This window comes from Pinus tabuliformis, chromosome 4_1, assembly GCF_031772625.1.
Source record: "Pinus tabuliformis cultivar Carrire ecotype Pingquan chromosome 4_1, CPIR1, whole genome shotgun sequence".
Lineage (NCBI taxonomy): Eukaryota > Viridiplantae > Streptophyta > Pinopsida > Pinales > Pinaceae > Pinus > Pinus tabuliformis.
The window spans coordinates 920293872-920309163 of record NC_142303.1 but is presented as its reverse complement, the minus strand read 5'-3'; positions in this window follow the sequence as shown (position 1 = coordinate 920309163).

Sequence of the window (15292 nt, the reverse complement as noted above, 5' to 3'; positions counted from 1 at the left end):
AAAACATGAACTGAGGGAAGAAAGTATCTGGGAATATTAGATTCCCACAGCCCTAGGATATTAGATCCATTCAGGTGATTATCTCTACTTTGGCAGTAGACTCTGAGGTGATTTTTATCAGAGGAAAGGTCTCTTATTTGGAAGTCTTTATCTGCCAAGGGCAGAAGGTCTAAATCTCTATGAGGGGCATTAATAGGTGCAACATTCAAAACCACCAGGGTTTCCATTTCTAGTTCTTGTGGATTTAGAAAGGAAATTTTAGGTTTTCTTTGAAAAATGGGCAAAACAGAGGATCTGGGAACTTATATGATGAAAAAAAAGACTGAATTGTAATGAATTTGGGTCTTTTTTTGTTAAATTACAATGGAGAACAAGAACTTGCAGGGTTTTGTTGAGAATTTGGATAAATACCTGTGTTCGGGAGATGAACGGTGAAATTTAGGTACTGGTAGTGATTAACAGGCTTTGGGCTGCGTCGGCTACGAGTTTTTTGAGCAGGTTGGCGGTTGAAAACTTCAAACTGTTGACCTCGACGTTATTTGAATGGAAGCACAGGTTTACAGTACGAAATAGCGAAGATGACATTGTTTGTTTTATTCGCAAAGTTAAGGGTTGGCGAGGGTTTTTGGATTTTGGGTGGATGACATCAACGGGGAGTGACGTGACATTTTTATCGTATGCAAGAAAGCGATAAGAGTCGCACCGCTTTTGGGGACGGGTGGTAATAAGCCGGAAGCTAGCGATTCCATAGATCTCTTGACGCGTGGTGGAGGTGCTGTGCAAAAACCACTGTGTGATTTTGTGCTAACTCGAGGTCACAAAGGGTCGCACGATATTGATAATAGCCATCGGATCTTGAAGACCTGATCGGACGGTTGACGGGAGGCGTGATACAATGGGGTTTAACAAAGGCGGCCCAACATAATTAAGGGTTAATTTAATTATATCGGGAGTGGTGTGATAGGTCGAGGAGGTTCTTAATTAACCATGAAGGTTAATTAATCCCATATTAATGTGACGGGGGTATTTATGGGCTGTTAATTAGTTACGAATTAACTAATTAATCCTGGTTAGGACGTATTATGACTATAATTAACCAAGGGCAGGATATATAGAAATTTGGGGTTTTTCATATTTATATAATATGGGAAAGGGTAAGCATTATCAGGGATTTATATAATATAAGTTAAAAATCAATATAACAATGAAATGAAAGCGCTAACTATAAACAGTTGATTTGTGTATTTAACTTAGGCTTAAGTGAAAAGGGTTTTTATGAGAAATTATGTAATTTTCCTAAGTAAAATAGGATTTTACTTAGGAAAAGACTTATAAAGATGAATGAATGATTTAAAGTACTTAGGCTTTTAAATTATTGGTTCGAGGGTCCAGTCCCTCCAGAAGTCATAGAAATGCTCTGAGCCCCTCCAATTTAGCAAATACCTTAGTACTTAGGGGAAATTAGTGAATAATTAGGGAAACTGAGAAGGGGAGTTAATTATTCTGACTTTGCTCTGCTTGAGATGTTTTTTAATGTACTGTATGCCTTGACCTTGTGATGAAAGTAAAAGATTAACACATTTAGAGACATCATTCATCACATATGATTCTGCAACGTCAACTACCTACCCTACCTACTTTAACCTAGCATTTTTTCTTCTTTATTAGGGTGCACTTAGACTGGCAAACCCTTATCAAATCTTCTTTTTATTTTACATGGCAAAGCCTATCTAAGTCTGCACTTATTATATCCAAGGGCTCAGATTAAATTGTTGAGCTCATTTTATTTACTCGACCTAACTACTTATCTACCAAGATTACACTGTTTGGTCAGATATTTATTCTCTATTTCTACAGCATAAAATTGAAAAATGAATTAGCCAAGTTTAAACAGTTTGACTATTCATGAATTGTGGCATAAGTGACAAGCTGCACACAATTGTTTATTACACAAAGTGAAAAAGTAGTGGCATTTAGACTTGCACACTTTCCTGGTCTTTTTTTTGTTTGGGGTTCATTTTCTTTCATTTTTTTTGACCATATTTTATTTCTTTTTACCCTTTGATTTTTCTTTTAAGGTATACCCTCTTTACATTTTTTAAATTTTTTGATTTTTTGAAAATATGGAAAACCTTTGCAACAAGAAAAGGTATGAACATATTACATAGCTTATCAAGTCAATCATGATATATGACACCTATTGGTATAGGGGCCTAACAGTGGCTCCACTTGGGGATGGCTTTTCCTGGTGGAAAGTCAAGAACAGTAGATTAGATGGCCTCTGAATGACTTTGACTATGTTCTACAATCTTCTTTTTGCTGATGCTTTATTTATGTATGACAATAATACTTCTGAAGCTTAGTGCCTTCTCTTCGGGCTTCAACTCCAAAAGTTATTGTCCAATCCAAAAGTGACATTACAAAGGATATAGTATGTACATGTTAAATATCAAGGTAATCTTAAAAGGTAGGATCAAAGTAATGTTTTAACATTCGACCATTGACTGGTCCTTCTTCTGCTTCCATGCCATCCAAGTTCTTCAAATAATATGCATTGTTTCCCTGTAGGGCATGGATAATGTACGGACCTTTCCATAGGAAGTCAAACTTCCCATGTTTCCCCTTGTCCTCTCTTCTGGAATCCCATCTTAGCACTTTGTCTCCAGGGTGGAAATCTTCTGCTTTAGTTCTTCTATCAAATATCTTCTTGAGTTTTTCCTGCCATATTTGGGATCTTTGGTACACCTCCTCTCTAGTCTGCTGTAAATTGATTGTCTGATTAATCCTTCTTTGGATATCATTGGGTTCCACTTGAGCTTCTTGGAGTAGTTTCATAACAGGAACTCCTAATGATGAAGGAAATACAGCCTCCATGCCATAGACTAATTCATAAGGACTAGTGCCAATGGATTTCTTGGTAGTAAGCCTGTCTGCCCATAGTACATTTATCAGTTTCTTATGCCAAGTATTTTTATTTTCTTCCAACAATTTTTTAATGATATTTATGAGGCTCTTTTTGGAGGATTCAACTAGTCCATTTCCTTGTGGATAATAGATTGTAGAATGGCCTAAGGTAATGTGGTATTTATTACAAAAATTGATCATCTTTCTTGATTTAAAAGTTGCAGCATTGTCAGTTATGATTTTTGTGGGGCAGCTGAATCTGGATAATATGTTGGTTTCTAGGAAACCTATGATCACTATATCTGTGGCCTGTCTGGAGGGTATGGCCTCTATCCATTTGGTGAAATAATCAGTGGCAGTAAGAATCCACTTATGTTGGCCAGAGGAGGGAGGATGGATTTCTCCAATGAAGTCAAGACCCCATTGTTGGAATGGTTTCTCAGTAGAGATGGGTTTCAGGGGTAAAGGTAATAGTTTTCTCTTGCCCTCAAAAATTTGGCATTTATGGCAAGAGGTGACAAATTTTTTCACATCAGCAAACAAGGTTGGCCAATAGAAACCAGCCCTTAAGATCTTATCTGCAGTCGATTTCTAGTAGAGGTGTCCACCACAGTCTCCTGCATGAAAATCTTGAAGTGTCTTGTCAGCTTCATTTTTTAGCAAACAATTTAATAAGATTCCTTCATGATTTTTCCAAAAAAGAGCATTATCTAAAATACAAAACTTTAAAGCTTTCATCTTTAAAAACCTACTTTTTGTTCTGGATAACCCTGGAGGAGCCTGCAGGTTTTGTAACACATAACTTATATCAGCATACCAAGGTGAATCTGAAAAAACTGGGTGATCTGTGGAGTGGCCATCTCCTGTTTGTCATCCAGTTCATTTATACCCAGGGCTTGACAATTAGTTTCTACCATAAGTTTGGCCAATCCTTGTCCTTTTATTAGTTTGGTAGGTTTTATTTCAATATCATACTCTAAAATGGTAGCAATCCATTTACCTCTTTTTCCCTCAATTCCATCCTGAGTCAGGATGTCCTTGACAACAACATTTGGTACATAGGCTATCACATGAGAATATAATATGTAAACTCGGAAGTCCTTAATTGCTTTAACAAGTGCAAAAGCTTGTTTTTCCATGATCTTGTATTTTAGTGATGCATCTATGAGTGCTTTACTAAAAAAAAGCTATAGGTTTTTCACATCCTTGGTCGTCCTTTTGTAGTAAAATAGTTGCTATAGTGTGCTCTGAGGCCAAAGAAAAAATTATGAAATCTCTATCAAATTGGGGACTTGTAAGGACCAGTGTTCTGGTTAAAGCCATTTTAATTTCTTCAAATGCTTGTTTGGCTTCTACTGTCCATTTAATACTTGAATCCTTTTTTAACATATCATTAAGTAACCTAATTAGTTCTGCCAAGTTAGATATGAATCTTCTCAAAAAATTTATCTTTCCTAAAAAGGCTTGAAGTTCTTTGATACTTCTAGGATGAGGTATCTGTAAAATTGCTTCTATTCTAGCAGGGTCAATTCGAATGCCATCCTTTGAAATGATGTGACCTAAGAGCTTACCTTCTTCCAAGCCATATAAGGACTTCTTAGGATTTAAAGAAATACCATATTTTCTGCATTTGAGAAATACCTATCTGAGATGGTCCAAATGCTGCTTATCTGACTTAGAAAAACAGTTAGGTCATCCAGATATATGACAAGAAAATCATGAATCTCTTTAGCAAATGCAATATCCATTGCTCTCTGGAAAGTAGCTCCTGCATTTTTAAGTCCAAATGGCATTTTGATATACATAAATGTGCCCCATGGTGTGGTAAAGGAAGTTTTTTCTTGGTCATCAGGGTGAACTAGAATCTGGTTATACCCTGAAAACCCATCCAAAAGTGAAATCCTAGAAGCTCCCACTACCCTTTGCAAAATATGATCCATCTTAGGTAAAGGGTAATTATCCTTCAAAGAAACTTTATTCACATTTCTCAGATCTACACATAGTCTTATTTCACCAGTTTTCTTCCTAGTAGGTACTAAATTAGATACCCACTCTGAAAATCTTATAGGTGCAATTATCCCTGCCTCATACATATGTTTAATTTCTTTCTCAATCAGTGGTAGTAATACAGGGTTGATTATTCTGAGTTTTTGTTTGAATGGTTTCTAGTCTTCCTTCAAAGGTATGGTATGTTGAATTATTGAGGTATCATATGATTTCAAATCCTCATAACTCCAGGCGAAGACATCCTGGGATTCTGTCATGAGTTCAACATATTTTAACTTTTGGTCAGGAGGTAAAGACTTTGATAGTTTTACCATTTTTGGATTTTCTTTTGTTCCTAAGTTATATTCTTCAATGTCTGATTTTAGTGGTTCCATCTTTGGTTTCTTAGGAATGTCATTGGAATCAAAGAGGTCCTCTAGAGGGGTTAATCCCTTAGGCAAATGATTGTCTTTTAGATCAATGACCTCTATTTCTTCTTTGTTTATCTCATCAAGGTCCATCTGTTTTAAGTCTTGAACTTCCTATTTTGTGAAAGTTGTGGGTTGAAGCATTTGAATTGAACTTTCTTCTACAATGTTGGCATCTACCTCATCTATTTGTTTAGTATTACTGTTTGCATCAATATCTATGTGATTGTGAGAAAATTCTTTGTCTAAAGTTAGAAAGTTATTAATTTGTTCATCATTTTCGAAAACTTGCTAGTTCTTCAGATTGTCAGGGATAGCTGGCCTATGCCTAATTTCAGCAGTGAACTGATGATTAGGTTCCAAAGGTAATTTACAGGTGCTGGAAAACATGGCCAGACTGTGAGCATGTAAGTTGTGCTTCCTAGGTACTACAGCAAGCTTAGTTTCCAAAAAAGTATTAAGAATCTCTATGACTGTTCCCCTATAGTATCCTAATCTAGGATCTCTAGTAAGGTACTTTCCTTTAATCTGAGTAACAATTAATTCTGAATCACCTATAACAAAAACTCTAATTGCTCCTAACCTTTTGACAAGTTTAAGTCCTAGCAAAAGAGCTTCATACTCTGCCATATTATTGGTGCACTTAAAATTTAGCCTGTAGGCATGGCCTTCAGCATGGTCGTTTTCTAAGTTGTGCACCCAAATTCCTGCCCCTGCTCCTAATTTGTTGACTGAACCATCAAATTCTAAATGCCAAAGAATTTCAGGGACATAACCAGTGTCAGGGGTGGTGGGAAATTTTTTAACTGGGGGCTTCAGTTTTTCATTCTCATCAAGTTTATCTTTGTCATCTGATTTGTCATTTGTATCTGAGATTTCCTGAATCTGAACACTTGTTTTTCCTATTTCAATTTCTTTTGGTTCTGCTGCTAAAACTTGTTCATTGTTGGCAGGATTGATTTCGGCATTGTACAGAATAAATGAATCCATATCTGAGTGTACTGAGTAGATAGGGAAATTTTGTGGTTTTTCCTGACTACTTACTACATATTTCATTAATGTCTCTCGGTATAGCTTCTTAGGTTGGCCGAAAATAGAGATAGTAGCATAAGACATGTCCAATTGAAGTGATCCTTGAAGCTTAGCACCCCAGGACCTGGATAATAACATTCCATATTTTGGAGGTATATCTGCTACTACTATATCCATCAGGATTGTTTTGGTAGGGTATTGAACTAAAGAAACACACAAGTCTTTTATTAATCCTAAACATCTCACTTGACTTGAATCAAAAGAAAAGAGATCTTTATATGGTCTAGTGATGTCAAGATCTAATTTCTCCATTACAGATTTGGGCATTAGGTTGTGAGATGCCCCAGAATCAAACATGGCATTGTGAAGGATTTTGTCATGAATATTTAAGCTCACATAGAAGGGAGGAACACTTCCTTCTAAATGTTTCCCATTCACTTCAGGGACAAAGATTAATTTTGGTAGGTCGTCAAAAACATTTACAGAGTCTTCAGTTCCAGTGATTTTAAGTGATCTGTTAATTTGCTCTCGGTAGGCATCATGTTTAGCTAATTCAGACAGTGGAACAACTATCTTTAGTTTGCCTACTTCAGTTTCCAGATTGAAAAGTTTTTCGGTTTGGCCTTTTATGTTTTGAACAGTGGGATTCTCTCTATTTTCTGGGTTTTCTCTGTTTTTATCTTTTTCAGGAGTGGGATTAGCATTCAAATTTTCTCCTAAATTAACTTCTGGAGGTTCTTCCACATTTACCTTAGAAGTAAGGGGAGTGGAATAGTCTATGTTATTCAATTTATTTTCAAACACATCTACTATTATGGGATTAGAGGGGTTATTGTTAGATCTAGACAAAATTTGTACATGTGGAGGGACTGCTTTACCTTTGACAGGCTGTTTTGGAGCTTTCTGTTTGTTGTTTTCAGGAACATCAATTCTTCTACTTCTCAAGTTATACTGCTTGTGCACTTCGTAGATAGTTTTGTCATATCCCTCCTTGAAGTCAAACCTTCTCCTGACTGAGTTTGAAATTGTTTGAAAATATGAGCCTCTTGATCATCTTGAGTTAGAAAAACTTCTCCTTCATTGTTAAGTCCCATCAGATTTATCTGAGTATCTTCAGGGGGATCCTCAAAGCTAGAAGCTTCTATGTAATTCTCTTGGAAAGGGGGTCTAATGTTTTGATCTGGACCAGTTTTCCCAGGGTTCTGGTTTTGGTTTTTTCGGAAATTGGGATTCCTCCCTGTGTTGGCTGGCTAACCATCCCAAGGGGATTTTCTTTCTATTGTTTCCACTCTATCTCCTAGTCTTTCCATTCCTTTGATTATAACATCCAGTTTCTGTTCAACAGGTGAAGCTTCTTCTTTCAGTGATATCCTTCTTTCACTTCTAACCTTGGCACGTTTTGACATCAGATTAGCTTCAACACTGACAGCTATACTTTGCATTTCTTCTAAAGTTCTAGGGGCTCTTTCCCTTAGCTGAAAAGCCATATCCGAATCAAATCCATCTGGGAATTTGATTAGGGCCAAATCAGGTGGGGGTTTGAGGTTTTGAGGAATAGCATTGTAAACAGTATTGAACTAGTGCAGTAATCTTGAATAGTTTCTTAGGTTCCTCTCTTGAGGTTTTCATACTCGGATAAGATCTGCAGAGGATCTTTTTTTTTTCTCCCAGCGATTCAAGAATTGTGTATAAAGGGTTTCTAGGCTATCTATGTTGTTTTCCCTTAGAGCCCTAAACCAAGTTCTGACTTCACCTGTTAGACTTTGAACAAATATCCTCATTCTTACATCATCAGTATCAATCTCATATATTTCAAAATAGTCAGTCATTTTTTTGGTATGTTGCTGAGCTATGTAGGTACCAGTACCATCGAATGGAGTGATTTTACTTTGATAATCTTGGGGCATGGCACCTAAATTGGCAGGTAAAACCAAAGGGGTATACCTGTTTGCCATGGCTGCAGGTAATGATGAAATAACAGATGGGGTAGGGGTGACAATGGGAATGTGGGTTGTGGATAGAGGGGTAGAATGAGGGGTTTGTGGTGGAGTGGTTTGAGTTTGGGATGCAGACGCAGCAGTGATTGTAGAAGGATCAAGTGTTCTTTCAGAAGCAAGCTCAGATTGTATTGAATTTTGTAAATGTTTGTCTATAGAGAAACTAACATCTTCAAACTGTAACTCTTCAATAAACACTAGGTCTGGAACCAAGTGGATCAATTCAGAGTCAGAAAATGTTACAAATAAAGAGGTCTCAAAATGCTCATCAAAGGGTTCGTCCTCGAGATAAATCCACCTATCAAGGCAGGATCTTGACTTGAAGATGGGTGGAGAACTAGCAGTACTTTCTTGACTTTCATATCTCCTAAGAATTCTGGGGATCAGATTAGGGTTCTCAAACACAGGTGGTGGATTTGGATCAGGATTTGACCTAGTGTAACGAGTCCTTTCTGAAGCCAGATTTCTTGGTTTTGATTTTCTGAATTAATATCAACAACAACTTCTGTGATTTCTTTAAGATGTTTCAGATTTGAATTAAAACCTTCCTAAAGATTTGTTTAACTAAGGAACTGGTTCATGTTCAGTTCATAAACTAGACCGGAGATAGACTGAAGCAGCATTCATCTACTTATGCACTTGCAAAGCAAGAGCAGTTCGAAGGCTACCTTGCTAACTTTAGGCTCTACTGTAGTTTATAAGGTAAACAGCAATAACAACAAATTTTCATCCCCAGTGGAGTCGCCACTATGTTATCACTCAAATTTTCCCAGAAGTTGTGAGAAGGGGAAAGGGGTCTGAGGTAACCACAAACCAACTTTTGGGTACAGAATCTAGCCAATCTGTACCTAGAGAGGGCTCCCTCTTTTAGATTTAACTTTGTTTTGGAAGATATTAGACTAGTTATGATAGATTTGGCGTTTTGATTGTATTTGGTGGTGAAATTCAGTAGCAGAGGGGTAGGACTGAATATTTTAGGCCATTGGGGTAATGGAGTCAAGGAAAATGGCTCTACTGGATTTGGTTTCTCAACAAAGGATGGCTTCACAAGGCAAGACAGCTAAACGGGGAGCAAATAGAGACTTGAAAAGATGGGATGGACTTAAAAGGGATGAAGGGCAATTAAGAATCCTTCAACATATTTTAAGAGAAGAGAACTTGACTAATCACCAATAAAGAGCAAGTAAGAATTCTTTACTAAATGATTAAAATGAATAAACTAGGAAACAAGAGCAATTAAGAATTCATTGTTTATGGTAGTTTAGAAGAAAACATTGAGAACAAAAACGATTGAAGACAGATTGCACTTAAGCACTTTCTGAATTATTCTTTTTTGTTTTAATATTTAGATATGGAACATAATTGATATAATAAACAAAAAAATAATAGCACATGAGATATAAGATACTTATTTGTCTCGTGTTCAACACATCAATCCTATGAAAAGTCCTTTGCATTAATTCTTCATCCAGCCAGCCATGCAAAATTTGTCCAACAACACTTTATTCCAAAATAATTAGTTTTATAGCAATGTCTAAGAATCCACTCCCCATACTCTAAATCAGGGAGTATTTATATAAAAACTTTACAATAAAATATCTCATAACAAAGTGAGATATAATCTAAGATGACTAACTAGAGGTTACATGAAAATAGGGCCAGATGGTCTCATAGATAACAGATAGAGGCAAATGGATGGTTTGTTGTCCCTATTCTTAAGAGTGTGATGGAGTTAAGCCCTATGATTTGGAATCTTGATGTCTTTGATGTAATTTTGTGCTGGCTGTTCTGCTCTTTACTTTCTCACTGATACACTTTAACCTGCATCTAATACTCTTTACCTGTTTGATCTCTGTTTATCCTCTTTACCATTATTGACTGTAGTAAATAACCAAAATTTACCTTTTACCAAGCAGAAACTATAAAATTTCTAACATTTCTTCCCACCATTTTGGTTGTGGTATTCTAGTTTTTTGAAGTTTTTTGAGGTTTTCATCAGTTTTTATGTACCTGAAAAAGGTAGGCTGAATTCGAAACAAGTGCTTTATTTCATGCTCGACATAGAACAGGTTCTCTAGACTGTCATAGAGAACTCTGCCTATAGGCAGTGCCTTTGATGTTGATGCACTTGTTGATGAACTTGCTTGGTTGCCTGCATATTGATTCAATTTGTCCACATAATCTATATGCCTCATTAATTTGTCATTGATAACTAAAGGACTAGGTAGCCCTTTACTCTGCAAAATACCAAATTTCTCCATAAAAGCATTAATTTCCTCCTGCATGTCATGGCATCTTCTTTCTAAATTTTGCATCAGAGTCCTTTTAGTTAATACCCTTTTGACTTCTAGAATGGTCTCTCTTCTGTCTTTAATGCCTAGTTCTTCAAGCTGGTACTTATTCTTGTTATTCAAAAAATTTATGAGCCTGGTGGCTTCCTTAGGCATCTTTCCTAATTCTGCTCTTGTCCTTTGAATCTCTTCTCGGGCTGCCTTTACCAAATCAATTTGCTCAAAATTTATTTGGATTGATGGCCAAATATCATTTATTAACTGAGTGATGTTGGTCCATAGAATCTTCTTAATGTCTGTCAGATGCTTGTCAAATGTGAGATCTTTTTCTAATGATTTCACCATGTTTTCTAATCTTTTAATTTCCCTTGTTTTTTCTACAACATTTATTTTTGAGAGATCATATCTTTTCTCTAAGTTAACATATTGTTCTTTTACCTTTTTCAGCTCTAAAACTTGTAGTTTCATTTCTTCCATTGATTTTATTAGCTCCTCTGTACTTAGATTTGAAATCCCTGTTGATGTAGTTCCTGTTCCTGTACATGCTTCTATGGTTGGACCTGTAACTACCTCAGCTGTGGTTGCTAGAATGTTTGGTGCCAGAGCCATTCCAAGGGTTGAAGGGACTGTAGTTGAGACTACTGGTACCACATTGGGAGGTTGAGAGGTCGACTCTCCCTGCTTGTCCTTCAATGATTTTTCTAGTTCTTGCTCAATCTCGTTTAGTCTTTCATTAAGTTTTAAGATTAAATCCATTAGCTCTTCTTCAGACCTTTGCTTTATGATCTCAGCTGTTTGCGGGTTTCTTGAAGGAGGAAACTTTAGCTGTTTTCTCAAGGCAGCTATGTCTTCATCTTTCTTTTTAATTAAGGCTTCTACAGCCTCCACATCTTTCGGATCATGACCCAACCCAATGATCACTTCCTCTAAAGACTTTATTCTGTTATCTTTAGCCTGTGAGAAGGCTTTTTCCAGCTGTAATTGGGTAGTTGTATTATTCAAATAATTCTCCAGTCTTTGGGCCATCATGACCTCTCTAGTTAATGTAGAATAGATCATCTCTCCTTTTTGTTTGTGCAACTCAATTTGGTCCAAAGAATGAATTTCATTTGCCATGACCTAAAAATTGGTTCTGAGATAGTCTGCTGCTGATTGAGACTATTGCACTTTAGGTTTGAAGTAACTCATTATCATTTTACCTTCTTTGATGTCATACGCTGACATCAATCTGTTTTGATTAGTGGGAGCCATTTTCAAATATTGATTATAAACCTGGAGTCTTAATGGATCATTTCTAGCTTTTATTTCTATAAACTTCTTCTTGATATCTGAAGTGTCCTTTCCTGGTGGCCTGAAAGATGATACCTCTACACTTTGTTGTCTTTCTAACTCTTGTCTCTGTGAGCTAGTGGATGTCCCACCTACGGGGAAAGTTTGATGACTATCTACTCCTTCCTTCCTTTGACTACCAGTAGTCTCTTCAACAAATTCTTCCTTTGACAGAGGATTTAGCCTTTGCCTTTTAGCACCAGGCTGTTCTGAGGGTCCACTGGCAGGGGTAGCTACTTCCCTGTCTCTCTTTTTATTCCTTTCCTTATTCAAAGGAGTCTGCAAGATTTGGGTTTCTCCAACATTGCCTTGAGTTGGAGGAGGGTGAATTTGGGCCTATTCCTTAGAAGTTTCACTCTGTTTTGACATTGTAGATTGCTTTGTAGCTTGAGTACTGGTCTCTGGTTCCTTTCCCTTGGATGTTTCTGTAGCTGGTGTGCTGGTATCCTGTGAATGCTGCTGAGATGTTCCAACTGTAGAGGCACTAATCCCTGACCTTTGAGAAGACTCAAGTCGTACCTATCCAAAAGAATCTAGGTCAAGTGTTTTGTCAAGATCCCTCATAACATTTTCTATATTGACCTGTTCACTATCAGTTTCTACTAGGGTTCCTTCCCTCCATTCGTCCATATTGGAAAATTGTTCAATCTCTGGGATTTTATGGTGTATGTATGATGACAGCCTGTGCTTCATTCTTCTATCACAGATAAAGCTATTAGGGTCAGATGGCATCCACCCAAAGCTTTTGTGTAACTTAAGGTGATCTTCTAGAATTCTCCATGCTTCTCTCCATGCTTCCCTAGTGTTGCAGACAAAAGCGCCTAACTGATTTTTGATTCTGAGTTGAGCTTTCTTTTCGGCATTATAAAAATGGACCAAGTCTGAATTTATCATTTGTCTGAAATATTCCAATGCAAACAGTCTCATTGGAACATACTTTGGTAACTTGAAAGGGCAGATCTCACACCCATATATCCTGATTTCTGTATGGTTTTTGTATAAATACCAATCACCTATTCTGTAATGCTTGGAAAGCTAAAGGATCTTTTTAATATCACCACTGATCCTAGGAGGGGAAATTCTTGTCAATAAGGTGGTTGTTGGATGAAAAAACTTATCAATGAACTCATTGTAGGAGTAAGGGGAATCAAAAGTTTTATGGAAGATGGAAATCCAAAAGATAATAGACCTTGGATTACCCTTGGTGTCAAGCTTCATGACAGGGAAAGAGAAGTTTTCTTACTGATAATAAAACATGAGATGATATATGAAGGTGGTATATTTGAAAACTCCTTCATTGTCTAGTCTCATGAACAGTTCATGAATTTTGTTAGCACTATAGGAGGCATAATCATATTTAACAGCAGGGGGTTGTCCAGGAGTAAAGATTGACAACAACACTAGGGTTTAACTCATCAACAACTTCACTAGTGTTGAATCCCATAACTAAGGATATCATATCAACAATAAGTCTTCCCATATCTGTGAAGAAAGTTTGCAGATAAGGAGGTGGGCCCTTGGGCTGATGTTTCTCTAACATGAAAGTCTAACAAAGACGATTAAGTTCTGATTGGGATAGTTGAGTTGATTTCTCAAGTAAATATCCAACGAAAAGGGGGTGAGAGCTTGACTGGGGTGGAATTGCAACATCTCATTGGTTGACTTAGCGGTTATTGGGAAGAGGACTATTTGACTAGGAGACATAACTGCTTTTCGAGTAGGGTCATAATTGGCATGGCATTGATGATTATATCAGGAAAAACATGAACTGAGGAAAGAAAGTATCTGGGAAGCTTTGATTCCCACAGCCCTAGGATATCATATCCATTTAGGTGATTATCTCTACTTTGGCAATAGACTCTGAGGTGATTTTTATCAGAGGAAAGGTCTCTTATTTGGAAGTCTTTATCTGCCAAGGGAAGATGGTCTAAATCTCTATGAGGGGCATTAATAGGTGCAACATTCAAAGCCACAAGGGTTTTCATTTCTATTTCTTGTGGATTTAGAAAGGAAATTTTAGGTTTTCTTTGAAAAATGGGAAAAACAGAGGATCTGAGAACTTATATGATGAAAACAAAGACTGAATTGTAACGAATTTGGGTCATTTTCTATCAAATTACAGTGGAGAACAAGAACTTGCAGGGTTTTGTCGAGAATTTGGATAAATACCTGTGTTCGGGAGATGAACAGTGAAATTCAGGTACTGGTAGTGGTTAACAGGCTTTGGGTTGCATCGGCTACGAGTTTTCTGAGTAGGTTGGCTATTGAAAACTTCGAACTATTGACCTCGACATTCTTTGCATGGGAGCATAGGTTTATAGTACGAAACAGCGAAAATGACATTGTTTGTTTTATTTGCAAAGTCAAGGGTTGACGGGGGCTTTTGGATTTCAGGTGGATGACGTCAACGAGGAGTGACATGACATTTTTTTCGTATGTGGGAAAGCGGTAAGTGGTTTCATGTCGCACCGCTTTTGGGGACGGGCGATAATAAGCCGGGAGCCAGCGATTCCGTAGATCTCTTGACACGTGGCGGAGGCACTGTGCAAAAACCACTGTGTGATCGCGCGCTAATGTGTGGTCACAAAGGGTCGCGCGATATTGATAATAGCCATCGGATCTTGAGGACCTGATCGGACGGTTGACGGGAGGCGCGATACGATGGGGTTTAACAAAGGCGGGCCCAACATAATTAAGGGTTAATTTAATTATATCGGGAGTGGTGTGATAGGTCGGGGAGGTTCTTAATTAACCATGAGGGTTAATTAATCCCATATTAATGTGGCGGGGGGATTTATGGGCTGTTAATTAGTTACGAATTAACTAATTAATCCCGGTTATGATGTATTACAACTATAATTAGCCACGGGCGGGATATATAGAAATTTGGGGTTTTTCATATTTTTATAATACGGGAAAGGGTAAACATTATCAGGGATTTATATAATATAAGTTAAAAATTAATATAACAATGAAATGAAAAGTGCTAAGTATAAAACAGTTGATTTGTGTATTTAACTTAAGCTTAAGTGAAAAGGGTTTCTATGAGAAATTATTTAATTTTCCTAAGTAAAATAGGATTTTACATAGGAAAAGACTTATAAAGATGAATGAATGATTTATGAATGATTTAAAGTACTTAGGCTTTTAAATTATTGGGTCGAGGGTCCGGTCCCTCCAGAAGTCAAAGAAATGCTGTGAGCCCCTCCAATTTAGCAAATACCTTAGTACTTAGGGGAAATTAGTGAATAATTAGGGAAAATGAGAATGAGAGTTAATTATTCTGACTTTGCTATGCTTGAGATGCTTTTCAATGTACTGTATG